The following is a 22,624-nucleotide window of genomic DNA, read 5'->3' on the forward strand; positions in this document are numbered from 1 at the left end:
CCCCTCTACCCGGCCCTAGTCTGCATAACTCTTTAATTATCTCTTCAAGTTCCCTCCTGTGGGAAAAGCCCAGGTAATCATGACTTAGGCCTCCCCAGCTCACACAGACATTTGTCTATACCTTTTCAAAGAAGTTAGGTATTATTAGGGATAAAAGTAATCTTGAATATGTCATATTCTCCCATAAGTGGTTTTTTTTTTCGTGAAGGGAAAGTCACTGTCATCTAAAATCCAAGGAAAAAAATAAAGCAAACAGACAAGAGAAAGATCACAAAATAACAAAATGAGGATCATAGATGGCATTACTATAGACATATGCTAACAATGCTTCAAGTGAACTCTAAGAAGGTACTTAACATTCTCTTAATTTTATTCAGTTACAAAAATCTGCTATGTATTCTATATATTTTTACAACAGTCTACCAGGCATTAATTGTAAATATGAAATATATGTCCACATGGGAGCACCTGGACTGGGGGTTAGGGGAGACTGTATCTATGATCTCACTGTATGGGAAACGTCCAACTGAGGAAAACAGGCTGGCATTTCCGTGTAGCTTACCTTGGGAAGTGGTCCACAGCACCGAGAGGTACAAAGTGACTTGCCCAAACACAAGGAACCTGGGACATGGAAAGGGCAGGAGAAGCCAGTCGGGCTTGCAGACAGAACTGAGCTCTGCGGGTTCCAAGGACGCTTCTTAGTATATGATCTTAAGAGGGGCTAAGAATTGTGGGTTGAAGGTAGGGCTGGAGAGAGACAGTCTAATAACTGAAGAAAGGCCCTCTATAGGAAATTAGGCTTCAACCTCAAAGCAAAGTTGGGCTCTGAAAGGTCGAGCTGAAGAGGCGATGGCCTGGGCAGACACAGGAGAGAGACAGAATGCTCTGTGTACAGAAGAGAAACCAATGTGGCTGGACCAAGAGAAAAATCAAAGAAAGATTATGGAGAGTGAAGAAGGTACGCTGAAGCCAGTTTCAAAGATTTTATTTTAATATCAAAGGAAACAACTAGAGTTTACTAAGCAGAGAAATAACAGGGAAATATTCCTGTGCTTCAGGAATAACACTTTGGAAGCCTGGTGGAAGACGTAATAGAAAGGGGAGAGACGAAGGTGGAGAGAGTAATTGCAATGGGGAGGGCAAGGACCAGAACTGGGCTAGCAACCATTTAAGTGGAAAGATGAGGGGAAATGTAGTCCTCTACACTTACATGCCCCACAGGGTGTTATCCTGGGCCCTCTTCTCTTCTCCTTCAAGAGATCACAGTGATCTCATCAGTTCCCATAGATTTGAATAATCATCTCTTAGGTGATTCTCAAATATACCTATCCTGCCCCAACCTTTCAGCTAACCCCCAGTCTCCTATTTCCAACTGCCTTCCAGGATCTCAAACTGGATGTCCAGAAATTTCCTAAATTCCCCTAAATCCTCCCCACATCCCACCTCCCTTATGACTAGAAAAGTTGAGACCACATCCTCACCGCCCTTCAAGCTCACCACCTAGCTGCTATCCTAGACTCCTACTTCCAATCAGCTGCCAAGGACTATCCATTTCAACATTGCAACATTGTGAGCACCCTTCTCTCCTTAGACACCATCAGCAGCCTATACATTCCCATCTCTTTACACCTAAAACTGTACTAGTTGGCAAGAGGTCAAACTGATTTTCCTACAGGTACATCTGTCTAGGTTGCCTCCCCTCCTCACTAACAACAGTGGTTCCCTATTGCTCCTAGAATTAGATAAAAAGGGTCCTGTTTGGTATTCAAAGCCCTTCCTTCACCTAGCCCTGTCCTATCTTCCCAGCCTTCTTACACCCTTTTCCCCTCTCCCTCAAACTCCTCAATCCAGGAACACAGGCCTCCTGGCTGGTACAAGGACAAGACACTCCATTTTTTGTTCCAGAAATGTTTTATGGCTTCCCCCATCCCTGGAACACTCTCTCTTCTCATCCCCACCTCCTGGCTCCTGTGGCCTCCTTCAGGTGACAACTAAAATCTGCTTTCTACAAAAAGCCCTCCTCAATTATAATACCTTCTTCTGATACTGTCTCCAATAGATCCTGTACATCTATTATACATAGATGGCTGCATCTCCCCTCTTACACTGTGAGCTCCTTGCAGGCAGGTTTTATTGCCTTTTTTTTCCTTAATTATCTCCAATGCTTAGTAAGCACTTAATAAATGCTTGATTAATTAACCAAGAACACACATGAAGCTAGTTTTAAATTGTTAGAACACAGCTCACACTTTGCTTTCTATCATCTTTAAAAAATTACAGCCACTCTTTTCAACAATAAGATCAAGGCAATTCCAATAGATTTGTAATAGAGAGAGCCATCTGCATCCAGAGACACAACTATGTGGATTGAATGTAAATCACAGCATAGTATTTTCACCTTTTATTGTTGTTTGTTTTTTCCTTTCTCATGTGCTGAAAATGGACATGTGTATAGAAAAACTGCACATGTTTAAACCTATATTGGATTGCTTGCTCTCTAGGGGAGAGAAGGAGGGAGGGAGAAACACAAGGTTTTGCAAAGATGAATGCTGATTATTTTTGCATGTATTTAGAAACAATAAAAAGCTATTATTTAAAAAAAGAAAAGAAATTACAGCCACAAGGAACTAGAAACTGAGTAGATGCCCATCAGTTGGGGAATGGGTGAATAAGTTACAGTATATGAATGTTATGGAATATTATTGTTCTATAAGAAATGATTTCAGATAGGGCTAGAGAGACTTAAATGAACTGATGCCGAGTGAAGTAAGCAGAAGCAAGAGAACATTGTAGATAGCAACAAGATTATATAATGATCAATTCTGATGGATTTGACTCTTCTCAACAATGTGATGATTAAAGGCAATTCTAATAGATTTGAGATGGAAAGAGCCATCCTCCTCCAGAGAGAGAACAATGGAGACTGAATGTGGATTGAAGCACAGTATTTTCACTTTTTTTGTTGCTGTTTGGTTTATTTTTTTTTTTTCTCTTTGTGATTTTTTCACTTTAAGGTCTAATTTTTCTTGCACAACATGACAAATATGGAAATAAAAGAACTGAACATATTTAAACTATATCAGATTGCTTGCTATCTTGTGGAGGGGAGAGGTAAAGGATAGAAGGATAAGAATTTGGAACACAAAATTGAATGTTGAAAATTATTTTATATGTATTTGGAAAAATAAAGTACTACTGGGTACTACATACACTACAATGTATGACAAATGGAGAAAGAATACTAAAGAGTTGTTAAGATTACCTGAAATGATATATAAAGTGTCACTTTACGGAACAAACACAGGCACCTCCATGCCCTGAAGTAGCACATAGTAGGATTTTTGTGAAGGAGCCCAGAAATTACCTCAGGCAGCAAATACCTCAATGTTTCTGCTGTATATGTGTATATGTACTTGTTTCCCTTTGAAAGTAAGCTCCTCCCAAATTATTCCATTTTGTGCACAGGAAACCAGGAAGCCTGGCACATCATAGGCACTACTGCAAACTGTGATTGAATGATGTTAGAGCTTATCTGGCTGCTTCATACTACCTGTGGGCTGCAAAGTAACTTAAGTATCTTACACAAGATTTCAGAACTATCCACGAAATGTGTTTGATTCCTAACTTCACTTCCAGTCCTTTTCCACCACGACACACTGCAGCTTGGGCAACCCGAATTAGCATTTATAATAAATGCTTTGTAGAATAGCAAAAACTAAGCACTATTTGAACTCTGAGGGGAAACTCTTCATGAAGGAAGAGGCTTTTGAGTTAGATTTTAAAGAAAGGTCAGGAATCTGATAGGTGGAAAAGGGAAAGGGGGAGAGGGGAGGCACTCTAGACATAAGAAAAATCATAAGCAAAGGGATAAAGGTCAAAGATCTTATTTTCTTACATTCCTAATGTTGAATTGGAGTATGTGAAACACGAAATAAGCTTGGGATAGATGAAGGTAGGAGGCAAAAAAGCATTGCTCCCAGTAGGGTTTGAACTTCACTAACATTCATTGTTGAATAGGGAACTGGAATCCTCAAAGTCTTTCACTTCAGTGTAGTCCACTACAATACCAACAGTAAGAAATCTGTAGTTCAAAATACTGGTACACAAATATTATTCAGAATAGCTAAAGCCATTGTCATTTAAATCTGTGAGCTTATTCTTTAAGATTCTCCTTTTAGGAAACCTTCCCTTGGTACTCCCACCCCAAAATGATCTCTCCCTTACAGAATCTGCCTGCTTTACCATTCAGTGTTTATGATGTTCTTGCATTTTTAAATAATCTTTTCCATGCTTACAGAATATAAATATATAAGAACTATCTCTCTTGTATCCTTCATGGTGCCTAGCACAGGAGCTCATAGAAAAAGATTGGTAAATATTTGACTAATTCCAATCAAAGCTGTCCTTGATCTTTCAAGAATGACTGCAACTTATAAAAAGTTTCTCACTCCAAAGAGTTAGGCTGGCAGTGGTAGATGTATGGAAGCAGGACAATTTTTACAGGAATAGTATTTTTAAGATGGCATCAATCTATTAAGAAAACAAACACAAACTATTTTAAACAACTGAGTGATGAAACATAGTGATCTAAATTTGAATACTAGCAGCTAACCCTTACACACACACACACGCACACACACACACACACACACACACACACACACACAGAGTCAAAATCCAAATACAACAAAAGTCTAAGCTTAATTACTATTGGTTAAAAAAAAAAAAAAAAAAAAAAAAAAAAAAAAAAAAAAAAAAAAGCTTCTCCTCCTTCCCAGCTTCATACCAATGAAGCCTTTAGAAATTGGGGAAGATGAAACTAAGTCATTCCAGCCATCCTTATACTGTGATTTCTTCTACTTCAGTGTGTAGAAAGCTCAAAATTCCTCATGCAATAAATACCATAAGAATTTCAAATTCATTATTTTTCACCAACCAGTAGGCCATAATTGTGTCAAGAGCTCTGAGGAAAAGAAAAATCTTTTGTGGATTTGTGGAACACTTTATATATGATCTTAACAACTATAAATAATATTCTTCCTCCCTTCTGTCCTTTTCAAAGATTCCAATTTGTGAAACACTGATGTTGGGAACCCCACCCCTGATTCAGACACACAATTCTGCCTTCCTGGATCAGAGATCTGCCCACAATCACAGGTCTTCCTTTGTCCAAGTCCCTAGTCAATGCTGTAAACTGTCTTCAACTCTATTTTACAATTCAGAGGCTAATTTATCCACAATCAAAAATTACAGAGTTTCAAATCCTGGTCTAGCACACTCTCCACACCATATTTCCAAATTAACTGAATTTAAGAACTATTCTAGAGAGAGCTCATTGTTAGGAATTCTTCATTAATCTTCTGAGTCAGAACTGAGGAAATGATTGCATAGAACAGTAAGAGAAAAAGTTATCTTGCCTGATAATTTTAGCCTGCTATAATAAAGTTTTATTTCAAGGGTTAATATATCCCTGTGTTCTGTACTAGATAATTTTAAATCCTTGCTATGCAAACTGGTTTGCTATCTGACCACAATGGGGGTCACTGAACTGTAGTGTCTAAATTAGCAGGAAAGATACTTATTTGCAAAGTTAAGCCCTTTGTAGCACTTCACTCTCTCCTCTACCTACCGATACAGTGTGTTACACTGGCATGCCTCTTTATCAAATCTAGACAGTATAATGCAGAAGAAACAGTTTTCTTAGAATTCTGAGAAAAGAAAATCCCAGATTCTTCATCATCTTCATCAAACAGTGCTAAGCTTCTATTAAATGAAAAAAAGTTTTTTTATCTCTTTAAACCAAATTTATTTTATTTTCAGCTCCAAATTCTATTTCTATTTCTTTCTTCATCTCCACCATGCTCTCATTGAGAAGGTAAAAACCATAATATTCATTACATATATGAAGTCGTGCAAAACATGCTTTTGAAAGCCATGGAAAGTGGAAAGGGTGGGAGGAAGAGTAAGAGGGAGGAAGGAAGAAAAAAATATGCTTCAATCTGTACTCTTAAGTATCAATTGTCTCTCTGAAGATGGATAGTGGTTTTTCATCAGGAGTCCTTTGGAACTGTGATGAACATTAGCCTTGATCATAGTAGTTAAATCTTTCAGAGTTCATTATAATTTCAATATTTTTGGTAGTATACATTGTACAATGTTCAACTGGTTCTGCTTAATTCACTTTGCATCAATTCAAAGTCTTCTCTGGTTTGTAACATTATCCCCTTCTTTCATCAATTCTTACAGGACGATAGTATTTCATTACATTTATACTACTACTAGTTCAAGCATTCCCATATTGAGGGTCATCACCTTAGTTTCTAATTCTTTGCAATCAAAAAAAGAGAAGCTACAATTAAAAAAAAAAAAACATCTTTTTCCTTTTTCTTTCATCTTTTTGGAATACAGATCTAGTAAGATACTGCTAGATCTAAAGGTATGTAGTTTTATAGCTTTGGGGGTTTAGCTCCAAACTGCTCTGGACTAGTTTACAAGTAGCTCAATAATGAATTAGTATAATCTCCCTTCCAAAATTTGTCATTTTTTCTATTTTTGTCATCTTAGTCAATATGATGGGTGTGAGAGATAGAGCAAAGTTGCTTCAATTTGCATTTTTCTAATTATCTGAGATTTAGAACATCTGTCCATGATTGACAGCTTTAGTTTCCCCCTATGAAAACTACCTGTTCTTATGCCCCTTGATTGTTTATTGATAACTGGGGAGGGGGGGGGGGGAAAGGATTCTAATTTGGCCTAGTTCTGTACATAGTTGGAAAATGAAATCAGAGAACCTAGCTGCAAAGAATTCTCCCCTACTTTCCTGCTTTTCTTCTAACTGGCTGCAATGGTATTGTTTTACCAAAATAAATAAATTTAATTTCATGTAATCAAAATTATCCATTTTACTTCCCATTATCCTCTCTGTCTCACTTGAATTATGAGTTATTTCCCTACCTATAGATCTGAGCAGTAACTTTTATTATATCACCCTTTATGTCTAAATTATGTACCCATTTTGACCTTATCTTGGTATACAGTATAAAATGTGGGTTTATCCTAATTTCCACCTGACTTGTTTCTGCCGAATATTGAGTTTCTGCTCCAATAACTGGGATCTTTGGTTTTATAAAACACTTGGTTACAATATTTATTTACTTCTGTGTCTTATATATCTAATCTCTTTCACTGATCAACTACTGTTTCTTATTCAGTACTAGATGTCTTCCTTTTTGAACCAGAAATCCATTAATATTTAAAAATGCTTTAAAGACATTATATTGATGCAACATGTTAATGACTTTGAATCAGTTTAAATACAAGGGTAAAAGAAACAAAGCTCATACTGAGTTTCAGTTTCAACAGGTCATTGTAGTAGGAGAAATTATCAGCCTTAAACAACTTCCTAATTCCTAAAATCATCAGGATCTCCAAGGTTATCCAGTCAAACCTTCCCCTAATTTCAGGCATAAGAGGGAAGAAGTGATTTGGTCAAAGTCATCTAAGCAACACAAGGCAGAGGCAGGGACTCAAGACTCTCGGGGCTGGCAGAGACTGCACCTGAGGAAGGAATCCCCTCCTCAAGGGGGCTGGCCTCTGGTCTTCTCAACACCCTGGGCCCCATCCTGACTCCTTCAGTGTTTCTCAGGCCTTGCATGGCAGTTCCCACTAAGCATAAATTGCAGTCTTCTCTGAGGATGGGGACAAGGAAACCAGTAAAAATGGAAGTAACCAGAGGCTACTGAAGCTTCTCAGAAGCCTCCCTGGTCCATGGTGCTTTCTTTTCTCTCAGTCTCCAAAAACTGCAACATGAAGCTACTCGGGGATGCTGTAGTAGTACTCCTCCCTCCTCCCCAGTGTCCCCAAGAGACACACATCCTATTACCCAGCCATGGGCCCCACATAGGTACATTTAAATATCTCTGAAAAGAGAAGTTAAAAGTAAACAATGCCAGAATAAAGAAATTAGTGACTGGAGCTTCAATTTAAAAATGCAACTTGAGTTTTTTGAGTACCATTCATTTCATAATTAATCATATGATATTGCTGCTTAGTGATATTATTTCTCAAGTCCTCATTTAGCTTTCAGGAATATGTCTTCTCCTGTATCCTGATTTTAAGTCCTTAGAAGACAAGTTCTGCACCTTATTCTTGCTTCCTCCATAGTGCCTAGCAAAAATCTTGCACAAAAAAATGTTTAGTAAGCATTTGTTGATCAATCATATTTCCTTGAACCACAGTGGATAGATATGCTTAGATGTGTGTCATGGATCAGGAAGGATTCATTGTGTGTTTATTCATTAGCTATTACGAGGTCTTGCCAATAGAGTAAATGTTACTTATGATTCCTTTATTCCACAGCAGGAGTATTAAGCCAACTCTTTAACTACCCATCATATGTGCAAACTCTGGCTTTGAGCTCTTGTAGTTCTGCTTTAAGTTACTATTTACCCTGTCTCTAGACAATCACTGTCTCTTAGACCTTACTGGCCCATCATAAATCAAATTTCTCCAACTACCCCCACCCTTGCCCCAGTATTTCTGGAGGTACCTTGCACAACAAAGTCTCAGGGAAGAGCAGAGGCCTCTGCTGGTATTTTTCCACTCAAACTTCCTTTGGGGTATAAAACCTTCTTGGCCCAGACAGGCACTGACTCACTTAGCCCATGGGTTTCTTGCTCCAATCTTCCTCCCAAGTTTCCTTAATCGTTTTACTGATGACACTTGCCTTGTCCACAGAAATAAAGAATAAGGGGTCTGGGATAAAGCACAGTTGACTGGACTGCTGACTCAGGACCTTCTTTAGCTGTATCCACTGGCACCAGGGGCTGCTGAATGGTATTTGCTGCTCTGTGTCTTAGCAATAAATCTCATTTCACCCTAAATCTAACTCTTTCATATAGGCACTTTCTGCACTTCTTAACAAACTAATTAGCTTTGCTCATAGGTCTAAAACAACTATAACATATGCAGATTTAGGATATCTGATCTGTATTTACTTTCTACGCTTTGAACAGCATGGATGCTGTATCCATAATGCTATTAGCATTTAAGCCCGAAAAAGGCTTAAAATCCACAAGGAAAAAAAGAGAATAGAGGTTTTATGATAGGATAGTAGAAAGGAGGGGAGAGGAAGAGTTTGAAGGAGGAAAGAAAATTCCACTTAAGATTAAAACCTTCAAGACACTATGTACTATAATGGATTTAAAAAAAAAAATCTGTCAGCCATGGGTAAAACATGACATCTCAGTACCTCCACCCCAAATGACTTTCATTTACTCAGAGTTTCCACACCTTTAATTCTCTACTCTGATGAACTTACAAGTCTCAACAGAATGGAAGATGGGGAAATGGATGCATGAGGCTGGAGGTGGGGAGTGGGGGGATTGGGAAGGAAGGGGCTGTATCTTTCCCAACTGTCTATCCCAAAGAAAGCTAGGGGATCTTTGGGAAGGAGGGGGAGGGGAGGGGAGAGAGAGGGAGGGGGAGAGGGAGAGAGAGAGAAAGAAGAAACTATCATACACACACCCTCTCCCTCACTGTCACACACAACATTACTTTAACTACTATGTGGGTATTTTCCCCCTAATTTTCTTTCTTCGTTTTACGAAGATAACAGAAACAGATATATAGATAACAGATAACAGAAAATAGGAGCTGCTTCAAAGGCTGAGTTGTAATATTCTTTCACATAACGCTATTTGCAAAGATATCATAGACAAATTTAGTTCAATACAGAGCATTGGACAGAAAGGGTTTCAATGCTAGAAAAACCTGAGTTCAAGTCTCTCTTTGTCATGTGCTGATTTTGGGTCAGGCAGTAAGTAGATATACACTATACATTATACCAGGAATTGTACTGTGAGCTAGAAATATAAAGAAAGGGAAGAATGGAGAGGCAAGGAGAGAATTCTATAGTTCTTTGAATACAAAGAAAATGCAAAATGAGGCCCTCAAGAACTCCACATTCTAATGGGGAGGAAAACCATGGACATCAAGAATGAATGTATGTACTGCTCCACCAGAGTAGAAAGAAGGGAAAAAGTGGGCAGGACCTCAGTGGGCAAAACTAGCAGGTGAGGCATCAAAGGAAAGGCCAAAGGCCTTTGGGCAGAACTGGAGGCGGGTTCTCAAAGAATTCAGGCATTCTCAAAAGCATGTAGAACACCGGGGCCTGGAGCTCGAGGGTGAACCAGAGCCAAGTGCACCAGGGATGTCTGGACTGGACAGGATGGGGAGAGTCATGTAGGCAAAGATTAAAAAAGCCTCAGGGCCCAGTGAAACGCATTCAGTGCCATAAGATGGGACCCAGATAAGAAGGGTAAATGCCAAATGGATGGCAGAGAAAGACAGGAAGCTTGAACTGTCCCATCCAACTGTAGGAAAGCCACTTTGGCAGCTATGGGGAGAATGAATGGGAGTGGGGTGAGATTTAAAGGAGTCCAGCTGAAAGACTCCTGTCAGGGCCCAAGCAAGAGGGGATGAGGGGCTAGGGAAGTGGCTGTCCGGAGAGAGAAAGGGAGGCAGCAGTTGGGGGCCAGAGGAGAGCAGGATGACTCCTGGGCTACAGCCAGGAGGACTAACTTCAGAGTCAGTAGGAAAGCTCAGAAGGTGAGATGACAAGTTGTGTTTCAGAGTGTGAGACTCAAATTCAAGATGTAGGGATATAGCTCTGAGCTGCGGCACAGAAGAGAGGTTGGGTAGGGCTGAATGGTATCGCTCTGGGAGTCAACTGCAAAGAAGAAATAATTAAACCCAAAGGAGGCAGTAGATCAGTGGCCAAGATAAAAGTACAAAGAGTCCCGGGGAGAGAATGGGTCTAGGACAGAGCCACGAGGGACTGCCACCAGAGGAGTCACTGAGATTGGGGAACTGGGAAGATAGAGATGGTCTCTTTTTTTATTTGTATACCCAGCCAGAACGTAACACAATGCCTATTACCTAGAAGATATTTAATTTAATATTTATTTGTTTTACTGAGGTTGTTATTTTATTAATCCACAATGCCCTCAAAAGTGCATATTTAGCATGTATTTTTGTAAGGTGGAAATGGAGGAATAAGGAAGTAAATACTTGACTTCACCCATATGGGGAACTCCTGGTGTGGAAATTCCCTCTGCTGACAGAGAGAAAACTCACCAATTGATTCTCTTATCTACCTGCCTTACACACTTAGATGCTCAGTCACACTTGTCCATGGAGTCGCAAATTTAAACCAGACAAACATCTGTACGTTTCCAATTGATGTTCCTTGGGAGGATTTCATAGATCTATCTATAGAACAGATATCTGAAGGGCAAAGCAGGAACTTTAACAAATGATTATCAATTGATAAGGATTGCAGATTTGAATTCAATCTCAAACTTTTTTGGGGGGGAGGGGAGGAGGCAACTGGGGTTAAATGACTTGCCCAGGGTCACACACAGGAAGTGTTGTGTCTGAGGCCAAATTTGAACTCAGGTCCTCCTGACTTCAGGGCTGATGCTCTATCCACTGTTACCAACTAACTGCTGCCAATCTCAAACATTAATTATTACCTATTACCCATGTGAAAAAGTATTGGGCTGAGTCCTAGAGATCTACACATCCTTGAAGGGCATCCGTTCTGAGGAATATACCATATACACAGGGAAGAATCCTGCCAGGACTTCAGTCATAACTCACTTCACTGTCCAGATTTAACAGCTGCCATATCATCCCTACAAACTCATAAAGGAATGAGGTAAAACAAATATAAAAAGGCAAGCTACTATCAGTATTGAAAGAATTATCCTTCGCAATAGAAATATTAACAGGGTCCTTTTTAAATAGCCTGCACAAATGTGTCTTGTCTCTTTACCAGGTGTTCCCTACTAAAATTATTATATCCCATGTTAACATTGTAACAACTATATGTTAAACCCACCTTAAAGCTGGGCAGGTTACTACAAATTGGAACAGCTGGCAGTTTTTTGAAACTTATTTCCAAGGCTCTCCTATTGAGATGATAATTTCTTTCTACACATCCTAAGGGGGAAAAAAAGGACAGTTACAGATTTAGTAACCAGGACATTTTCACATGTTTTGGTTCCTGGCAACAACTTCTTCCTATAGATATGATAGAGAAAAAGCACAAAAACTGGCTGTAATCCCAGGTTTGTCCCCAATTATAGCTGTCTACTAACTAATTAAATTAGTAATGAAGAGTACTAATCTTTATGAAAACCAATGAGTTTCCCAAGTCATAAATTTGAAGATGATCCACAATTTATATTGCAATGCTCTTCAGTTCTATTAGAAAAGGGTACAAAGCAAGAACTACTGTCTTAAAATTAACTAGTACAGAAGGTTAATATTTTTTCTCAGGCTTTTATCTCTGGTTATCTTTCAAATAAGATGTATCTATTAGAAAATGGATATTCCAAGGTTTAGAATAATCACTTACTCTTGAGTTCTTTAAGGGTTTCATCAGTGTAACACACCCTTGGAAAACCCTCCACACCTACAGAGAAGTTAGCCTTTTTGAACTGTTCCTGGAAAAAATCTCTTAGCCCCAGATGGAGCACCTTTCCTAGCTGAACTGGCCTGCAACTGGCAAGTCTATGACTGTGGTTTGGGAACATACCAAGAGCTTTTCTTCCATTGGCGCCACATATCTAGGAGTCACCACTACCAATGAGACACTGAAGTATCTTTCTAAGTGACTGAGGTCTTTCTAAGCCATGTGGGTTGACTCTCAATAATCAAAAAATACAATGTCCTTTGAAGTACATAATTGTTTCACCTCATTCTCATTCTACATGGGGATGGGTTCTGATCCACACCTGTTGGGAGAGTGTCCTTTCATTACAGTACCATGGGAATTCCATTCACAAGAGCATCTAATATAAGAATATCAGCTTTGAAAGAATGGGTTCCCATCTGTCTTGTAACCCCAGTTTTAAAAACTTTTTGATAATGTATATTTCTTGAAGTTTCAGAACTCTCTTTGTTTTCAAACAATGCCCTTCATATGTTTAATATTAATATATATGTCATAAGCTCAATTTCCCCACTCATTTCAGTAAAAGTTTATTTTTTTGGGGGGTGAGAAGTAATGTTTCCTACAGCTCTCCCTAAGAAAATACTCTCCCATCTCACAGGCTAAGTTATAGTAAATAATATGTTCTAATTTGAAAGAGTATTCTTCTCATTTCTCCATACTTCATATGCCTTGAGATCAACTCTGCTACTAGGCCCATTTCTACCAATGACCAAAACCACACTGCAGATACTCTCAATTTAGATACGCCATTTTCATCCATCAATTTAAGGAATTGGTTCATGGATTAACTTGCATCTCCCTCAAACAGAAAATTACCATGGAGTTAGAAATTACATCCCCAAGGAAGAAGCAGACAGAGATTTTTTTGCATTTTATTTCCCAGGGACAATGTTCCCCATCTGTTATCCATAAGTATATCTTAAGTGTTGTCAAGTTTATATAAGCAGCTAAACAAAACTACTTACTGCAAAGCTTCAGTATTAGACTTAACTCTGACTGGAATAACATAACTGGACTAACACAGAATTTTATTAACTCAAAACACAGTGTCGAGCTTTATATCAAATAAACGAACGCTCATTTTTCTTGGGTCATCTGTTTGAACGAGATGGTTAATGTAGGCTTCGTTAAAAAGAATTCATAATAACCAGATATGGTCAGGGATGAGGCTCATCTATCTCAAGTCAATAAATTCTTTCCTCTAAATCAGTGGTTCTCAAAGTCTGGTCCAGAGCAGCCTGGGAATCTCTGAAATTCTTTCAGAGAGTCTACAAATTTATAATTAGTTTTTATTTTTCATGTGATCAATATCTATAACTATAAACCACATAAACAAAAAACTCTTTGGACAGATCCTCAATCATTTTTAATAGGCTAGATATTGAGAACAAAAGTTTGAGGACCACTGCTCTAAATAAAAAGATAACAGAATCATTGGGTGAATGCTAGGAACAAAGGCAGACTTCTTTGGAGCATTATAAAACAAGTTTACATGTATCTGACAAGCGTAGGGTAAGTTATTATTTATTCAATAAGCGGATCCCCAAGGGATCTCTATTACATCTCATCTAGTTTGAGTTGCCACATATATAGGAAAACAAACTCAACTTTCTTTAAATTAGGCTTTAATCCAGAGTAATATCTTAAGATAAACATTCTTTTTCCCTCATGAACTACTATTTGTGAAAATGTCCAGTTTATTGGTAATGGCCAAAGGACATTGCTGTCTTTTCTAATCTACCTTAAAACAAGAAAATGAGATTTAGGCTATGAAACTATCATATATTTTGTATCAGATGACAAAGAAATATATAGATGCAGCCCCAATGGTCTTGTGCTTGTTCTGCATTTATTTCCCCTTACTTAAATAAAAATTGAGTCTAGTCTACACTGTCTTTTTATTAAAAAAAAAAAAAAAAAAAAAAAAAAATGTTGCTCTCCCACCAAAAAGAGGTATTTGAATACTTTCACATTTCCAAGAATTAGGAAAGACTTATTTCAATGTTTGAATCCCAATTAACCTGTATGACCTTTTGTTGACTCCACCTGGATTTTAGTTTTCTCATCTGTAAAATGGGGAGGGAGAATAACATAAAATTAAGGATCTCAGGTCTCTTTCAGTTCTAGATCTTATGATCTATGCAAGAGAACATTTATGATGGAACATGCACTGATAAATGGTGATGGTGAGATGGCCAAAGGCCCCAAAATCATAAGGGACAAGGAAAGGAAAGATTTAAGGAAGACACCAGGGGGTTTCAGAACTAAAAAGGGAATCCTACATGAGGAATGACATTTGTTGTGCTTGGTCTAAGAGGGTGTGATCAGGGGGAGCCATGACTGTTTTAAGGAGGAGAGGCAGTTGTTCTTAAATGGTGGCTTTTAATGTCTTCCTGCCGGCCTGAACCTTACAAGCCATGGCCCTTTCCTTTCAATCTCTCCTCCCAGGCTACTTCTAGGCTCCTCATACTCTTCTCCACTCCCTTGGTCACCACCTAATTCAAGTTTTCCTTCCAGTCAGTTATTACAAAGTAAAATAAGCTCGGAATCACAGCATCTGAGTTGGAGAGGATCCTGAAGAAGCTAAGGTAAGCCCAAGTGTGTGAGAATCCCATCTAGCTAACAGGTAGAGATGCCCCTCAGCTTGGGGACCTGAGGAGAGGTCCACTCTCCATTCTGCTGCTAGGCCACATGACACTTTTTTCCTTTTACTGTGACTAACCCTGTTCTGGCAAGAACTCTCTTTCTCAGAGGCTGGGATAAAGGAGGAGAGAATGATGATGTCAAGAAATTTTGAAACATTACGTAGGACAAAGAGGGAGACGACTCAGTCTAATGAAGTCCTCCCTTCTGAGATAGTGAGGGAAAGGGAGCATGTGCTTGGGTAAAAAAGAGATCTGGGACAGGCTGCGGACAATGCTGGGGAGATCATTTGCTCCTCAATTACGGATTAGTAGAAAGACTGCTTGTGCTACAACGAGGCTTCAGTGGGATTAAATAACAAAATCCACAAGTTCGATAAGCAAGGTTCCATGACTTCCTTCATCTGACACTGCAAAGTCGGGGTAGAGGAAGATTATGGTAGAAGCAAGCCATGACTGCTACTTGGCTAAGAGGCGACTCTACAATGAGAGACTTAAGCCGTTTTAGAGCAAAGGTCAGTGCCTCGGGACTGCTCACTTACAGGGTCAAGGGTGGGGAGGAAGTAAAATAACAGTCAACATGTAATTTAAAAGCTGAAGAGTAAAGTGGCAAATGTGGTTACAGACAAGAAAATGTGCTGGAGAAAAGAGTTTGGGAGTTAGAAATTATAAAGATCAAAGGCTCAAAGATTACACAGAAGCCTCATACCTGTTTGTATATCAGAGACACTTTCCCCAAGAGTCTAAATGCTTGACTTAAAATAGCAAATAAGGCAAACATCCCCTCCGCAATCCCCCCAAAAGAAGCAGACAGGAGAGAGGAAGGAAGATGGCAGAAAAAAAAAAAAGCAACAACAAGACACAAATATAGCCTATCAGCATCTCCCAAGGATATGTAACTGAGGCAGATCAGAAATTCCAGGAAGTAAAAAAAACCTAGAAACAGCTTGGGCCAGTATAATCTCCTGGCAAGGAGAGGGAAATAACTTCCAATGGCAACACCACTGTAAAAAAATAAATTCACTGCAGAACAAAGCCATTTTTAAAACTTCAAAAAGGAAAATGAGCAATTCTAGTGAAAAATAAATTTATAGAAAAGTTTGGCAAGAGACTAGACCAACTAGGGAATCTCAAAAGAATCTGAGGTTGAAACTGAAAGGAAGACAATGCACAGTGGAAAGCTATGTCAAGGTTTCACTCAACTATTTCCTCCACAGGTGACAGTGCAGTCACTGGTCTTTAACATACTTCCCATTGTGTGAAATGAGGAAACAGGCCCTTAGGATGACAAGACTTAGAAGCAGAAGGGAAAAAGAAATGGCAGGAAGGGAAAGAACAAGTGAACTCTGTGAAATCTACAAAGATATAAATGCTACACATAATAAAATACTGCGGGCACTGAGAAATTAATTTCCCATTTACCTGAAACAAGGATATCAAATACCTACAGGGAAAAAATCATGGAATAAGCTTTTGCCCCTCAGAAAAAGGCAATGTGAAATGTTCTGACTGCCATTCCTTTTCTCCCACCTTTCCCATCTATTGAGATGAGTATAGAGGCTACGTCAGAGGTATTAAGGGGAAAAGCAGGCTTTCCCAAATAATAAGAGATTACATCTTTACAATCCCACAATGTTAGGAAAGTATAGGAAATATAAGATCCCATTGTGGGATCTAATATTGATTAAAAAAAAACACAAAATCCATAATTAACCTCAAAAAGTTTGTCTTGACTCTTCATAAAGGATAAACTGGTTTTCTAATAGGATAGCCTGCTCAAAAGTTCCAGTGGTTTTTCTGAATAAACTGCCTTAACTACTTCTATTTAACCAATTTCTTCTAGGACATCAAAGAAACCAAATAAATTCCAGTTCTGGAAAAAGCTCAACTTCTCCTTTGGAATCTTGTCAGTTTGTCCATACATTTTTAATGAGGAACCTGACATTAATCTTTTGTTAGATATCAAACCATTTTTTCAATTTGCCAAAATATCATTTTGGTACAACTCCCACACATTTAAAAATCTCTCTGCTTTCATCCATGTGTATTAATTTAGTTTTTCTTATTGTCCAAAGTATTAACATAACTGACAGTGGGAGGCAAAAGGGATCTCATTTGACAGGTCACTGAAAACTGAAGTAAACTGAATTCAATAAGACAATGATAGTTTACCAGATAATACTAAAGAGACACACGAGACTCAGGATTCGATAGTTCTGGTTCAATGCCAAGCACAGACACCTAATTTACTACATCTATGATCGTGGGAAGGTCAAGTAATTGCTTAGGGCCTCAGTTTCCCCTATACCTACAAATCCTCCCTGCTATCAAAGATTAGGGCTAAGAAAGGAATTAGGAAAGGAAGTCATTTTGTGAATCAATGAAAGCATTATATAAAGACTGGCTCTTACCACTGTTACAACAAAGCTACATACATGTAGGAAGGGTACTCCAATATAGGAAAGGAATTTTAAGCTCAACAACAGAAAGCCTAGAACAGAAAATAAAGTCGAGAGAAAAGCATTATAAGCTGAAAAAGTAGGGAAACTGAGCCTAAACAGAAACAGAAATCTCACTAGTTTTCATACATCAAATGTCACTCTAACTCCCTTATCACAGAGATACTTTCCTGAGAATCCCAAGTACTCCATACATTGAAGTGATTGGATTTTTAATCATCCAATAGTTTAATCTTACTAATGAAAAAACTGCTTAGGAAATGCAATTCTATGCCCAATGAAAGTGCTGTTCGTTCTTTTGACCATCACTGACAGGACTATTCATCAGCTCACAATGTTTCAACAGATTATGCTTTTTAAAAAATAGTAACAATAACCAAAACAAGTCACATGTCTTTTTGAAGACAAAAATTAAAGAAAGCAAGTTAGAGCACAGGACTACAGAAAGCAACTCCCCCCTCTGCATTCCCTTAAAAAAAAAAAAAAAAAAAAAAAAAGCAATGAATTTGGAATCAGAAACTCTGAATTCTAATTCCAGATCTACCTCCTCTGACTGAGAGACTCACTGGTATAAGGTCTTAGGTGGCTCATCTATGTAATGCCAGCACTGACTTTCCTGGTATCTCAGATATCTTTTTTCCAGTTTTCAGTTTATGATCGATCTTAGGATGATCCTTAAGGGCAGCAGAGCTTTAATGACAAAGAGCAGACTCAGAACACAGCTCTGAAGACCTGGGATCCAATTCCATCTTTGACACATAGGGGTCTGGGAAAGTCGCTTAGTGTGTTCCAGGTAAAGAGAAGCAGCTAGAGCACAAGGTGACTACACAGGTAAAAAGTTTGCTACAATGGGGCAACTAGGTGCAAAGTGGATAGAGCATCGGCCCTGAAGTCAGGAGGACCTGAGTTCAAATCCAGCCTCAGACACTTAACATTTCCTAGCTGTGTGACCCTGGGCAAGTCACTTAACCCCAATTGCCTCAGAAAAAAAAAATTTTTCTACAACCAGGAAATCCCAGGTCCTATATCTCCCCTAAGTACTCCCAAGGAGAATGATATTGGGGAGGAACGATCTCTACAGCAGAGTAGAACCATCATAAAATGAAGTCATGAAGCTGATTCAAGTGTTTGATCCCATTCAATGAAAAATTCAGTTTATTTTTCAATAAATAAAAATAAAAGTGATATAGACGACTATATCAACCAAAAAGACCACAAACAGAGCAAGACAGAAATAAGTCAATGATGTTTCAACTCATTTAATTCCTCTCCTGTCCTTTGATGTAACAATAAAAGTTGCTTTTCTTCTTGAACTGTTTGCCTTTTGCTAACACACAAAAACTTCTCAGAAAAGCCCTGTCATTAGTAGAGATTTGGTAGCCTTTTTCAAAATTTTATCACTTATTAAAAAATCAGCAGCAGTAGCCTAGTCACATCATACTGTGTCAGATGATAATCTTATCTCCCCTCCTCCTAGATCCCAAATCTGATCTTGACCTTGGCTCAATTACAGCATGGGAAAGGAATGCATTAAAATATAACTGCTCACTGTCTAGGGTTACTATTGGTCTGAATGGAATAAGGGGGAGCAATTCTTGGATTTGTCTTAAAAATGAAGGCAGTCTATGTTTCCCCCAAAGCTCACTTTCTTGGGTGAAATGCATAATCCCTGGAAGTTTCTTTAGGATTCCTACCTATCATCTATGCCCCTCTGCTTCACGGAAAAGTACACCCCCCCCCCCCCCCCCAGAGGTCTCTGATCTAATGGTTACATATGTTAAATGCTTCTAAAGATAAAGGGAAATCCCCCAGAAAAGTTACTTCTTGACTAAAGGATAAATTTAAGAATTTCATCTAATATATTGTGTGTCATCTAATGTACTTCTCATAAGTTATTTTTCCAGAAAACTATATAGAAGAAAAAATGATAATGTGTAATTTAAGATGCTGGCTAGCCCAAAAAGTATCTATAACAAATAGCACAAAGTCTCACTAAATCGAGGTAGGCTGGTCCTCCATGACAAAGAAGCTATCAAGTACCAAATTCAAATTTGAAGTCTTATTTACCTAGTAGACTCTGCCAGAGTATACAGCAGGAATTTATTAGTGGTATGTATGTGTGTAGCAGGCTTTAAAAGGGACTGCAAAATGCTATCTACTGTTGATAATATTTTTAATATAAATACGATCAATATTTCAATGTAGTAAAAGCTCACCATTTGGTGGCAACCACAGCATATAAGAAATTTAGTCCCTAGGTGCTAGCTGGGATTTATTAGAATGATACAATTTGATGACAAGGAATAAGTCTGAACTCAACTTTGCTCATAATGAATTGTGCTGTAAATAAAACAGACCAACCAGGACAAAGTATAGGTGCAGTATAGCTCCATGCCTTCATTTTTTCCTCCAGAGAATCAAGCAGTATCAACAGATTAGGTCATCCAGGGAGTCATTCAAGAAGCTATGCAAGAAATCTTGGTTGGTTCTAAAAACCTCTCTATTTTCCCACCTTTTTCTGTTACATCCAATGTGGGCAGCTATTTTAAATGTTCAATAAAGCTTTATTCCCTTATAAAAGATCAACTCAGGAACTGTGCCTCACGCACAGAAGAGGTTTTATTCCTGCTTGGGGGTAGAGCTGATCTACATCAAAAGAATTTCCCTTTAAAAATTACTCATAGTTTAGTCTTGCAATCATCACTCACCAGACCAGATCTACAAATCAGACAGAGATGGGATGGAAAAGAAAAGGGTTTTACTAGTAAAATAGTATCTGATCAGTCACAAACTTTTATTTTTCACTCTCCCATAGACTACATAGGGAATTAGTGTAGTGGATGACAAGAGATGATCTTGACCATTATTAGGGAAACATAATAAGGGAAAATTAACTTAAGGAAGTTTGGAGGGAAAAAATAAATTACTAGGAGCCACTGTAAATAATACAATTTTTAAAATCTGACCAGAAAATTGCATTTATAAGCTTAAAGTGATGTACCCACCTTTCAAAATATAATTAAAATCATCATTAAATACCAGTTTTTTTCCATTCTCTTCAAATTAGAATGAAGAGGTTCCAATAAATTCCATTTAAAAGAAAAAACTGGCAAATGTTTAGAAAATTTATAGTTAGTTTCTGTTTTGTATAAGTTAAATCATCATACTCTGATTCCAACTAGAAAGAATTCTCTTACCATTGGCAGTACATTGATGTGGGGAAGCTCAACTTATTTGGTACTTCCAATCACATGGAGTTGATACTAAAGGAAAAAGAAAATAAGGTGTTCAGTGTGTCTTAAAAACAAAATTAAGAAATTACAAACAAGCAGATAAAACAACATCCCATTTATCTGGTAGTCAGACATTTAAAAAATAAATGAATTTCAGAGCTAAAGGGAGTCCAGGGGGTCCACAGAGGTCTAGATGGACTAAGGCCAACCTATCCTGAAAAAGAATATCCTTTTCACAGCAGAGCAAAGAGTATTTGGGAAATAAGGCATCTAAGGGAAAACCACTACTTTCCAAGGTAGCCCATTGCATTCAGTTGCATGCAACTGCCATGAAGCCCTAAGCAGATTAAAATGTCACTGGGAGCTGCTTAACAAATAAACAGAAATTACCCCAACATCAATAATGTTAATTTGCAGTTTTCTAATAAGTTAATATGTCATTGGGATGGCTGGGCAGCACTGACCGAGTCAGGAAGACCCGAATTCAAATGGCCTCAAGCTCACATTAGCTGTATGACTCTGGACAAGTCATTTCACTCAGTTTGTTTCAGTTGCCTTCTCCATAAAAAGAGCTGGAGAAGAAAATGACCAATCACCTCCCTAATCTTAATGGAGACCACGGCGCCTTGTTGGGGTAACTACATCATATTACACTGTCTTGGCAGCTTGTATCACTTAAACCCCCAGTTTGGGTTTTTTTCCCCTCTTTAGGGAAATTACTCTCTAGCAACATATACCAGCCTCAGACTTGGAAAGTATCCTAAGGGAAGAAAACATACACACAAGACTAGATCAATCACCAAAAAATGTCAAATTCTTATCTCCAAGCCAATTCTTTAAATTTCCAAGATCTTTGTGGATCCTGCATCAGATAGGCTTCCAGTTCTGAGTCATCTGAATAGTTAAGAATGTGTTCTACGACTTTATCCAAGTCATATAAACAAATATTCACCAGCACGGACTCTCTAGGGCACTCCAACCTCAATAGTCCTGGCCCCAGAAGCAGGAAGAACCCAAGGGGCCAGAAATGAGCACAGGTCAAAGACAGGAGGGTTCCCACTGGCTGATGGTGGCTGGGAAAGCCAGGTGGAGTCTAGCTGCAAAGTGCAGCAAAGTTATACCCAAGAGGAGACGGGAAAGGGCCGCAGGGTCCCAGAGTAGAGAAGAAAAGCTGGCCAGAAGGTTTCTGGTTTCCACAAAGTCCCTGAAAAGACCTATGTCTTACACACTACAAAGTTCAAACCGAGGCCCAATTTTTGTAAAAGGTGAAATTGTAATCAATAGCTTTCAGGACTGATTTCACAATCTGCTCCAAATTGGAGCTTTTAAAGAAAGGGTTCCCATTTATTATCTGGAAATCAAATGTGTCCAGAGCGCCTCCTGACCCCTACCTGCCCAAGCTATTTCAGGGACTCCCTCCTCACCTAAATGTTGGTTGCACAGTTAATCCACATTATCTGAGCTTGGACCTGTGAATTTTTAAATAATCTAGGCCTGCCTGGCTCTCAATCTATCTGGGGACAAATGAGGATCCTGAGAAAAAGAATGAGTCTAAATTAGGCCTGATGGATTTGCAGAAGCCAGATCATACTATTCAAAGGTTTGAGCTCTAGGACACTAAGATAAATAAAAAAGCTTGTTCAGAAGGGCTCTATTATGCACATATAAATTCAACCATCACTGCACTGACACCAGAAATGAGCAAAGCAATGTCGTGGCTTACCCCTCAGCTTCTTCACAGACAGCTCGTTTATATAGTCCTACATAAAT

General features: G+C 38.5%; 1 protein-coding gene across 4 annotated transcripts in view; it reads right to left on the reverse strand.

The window, feature by feature from the left end:
- Nucleotides 1–22,624, reverse strand: part of TBL1XR1 (TBL1X receptor 1) — a 140,575-nt gene that overhangs the window by 63,684 nt on the left and 54,267 nt on the right. For all 4 annotated transcript variants that reach the window (XM_031957687.1, XM_031957686.1, XM_031957685.1 and 1 more), the window contains exon 2: nt 20,819–20,884. The gene's annotated coding sequence lies outside the window, so the exon portion shown is untranslated. The remainder of the gene's footprint in view (nt 1–20,818; nt 20,885–22,624) is intronic.

The sequence above is a fragment of the Sarcophilus harrisii genome, chromosome 3, assembly GCF_902635505.1.
Source record: "Sarcophilus harrisii chromosome 3, mSarHar1.11, whole genome shotgun sequence".
In the NCBI taxonomy this organism is placed as follows: Eukaryota; Metazoa; Chordata; class Mammalia; order Dasyuromorphia; family Dasyuridae; genus Sarcophilus; species Sarcophilus harrisii.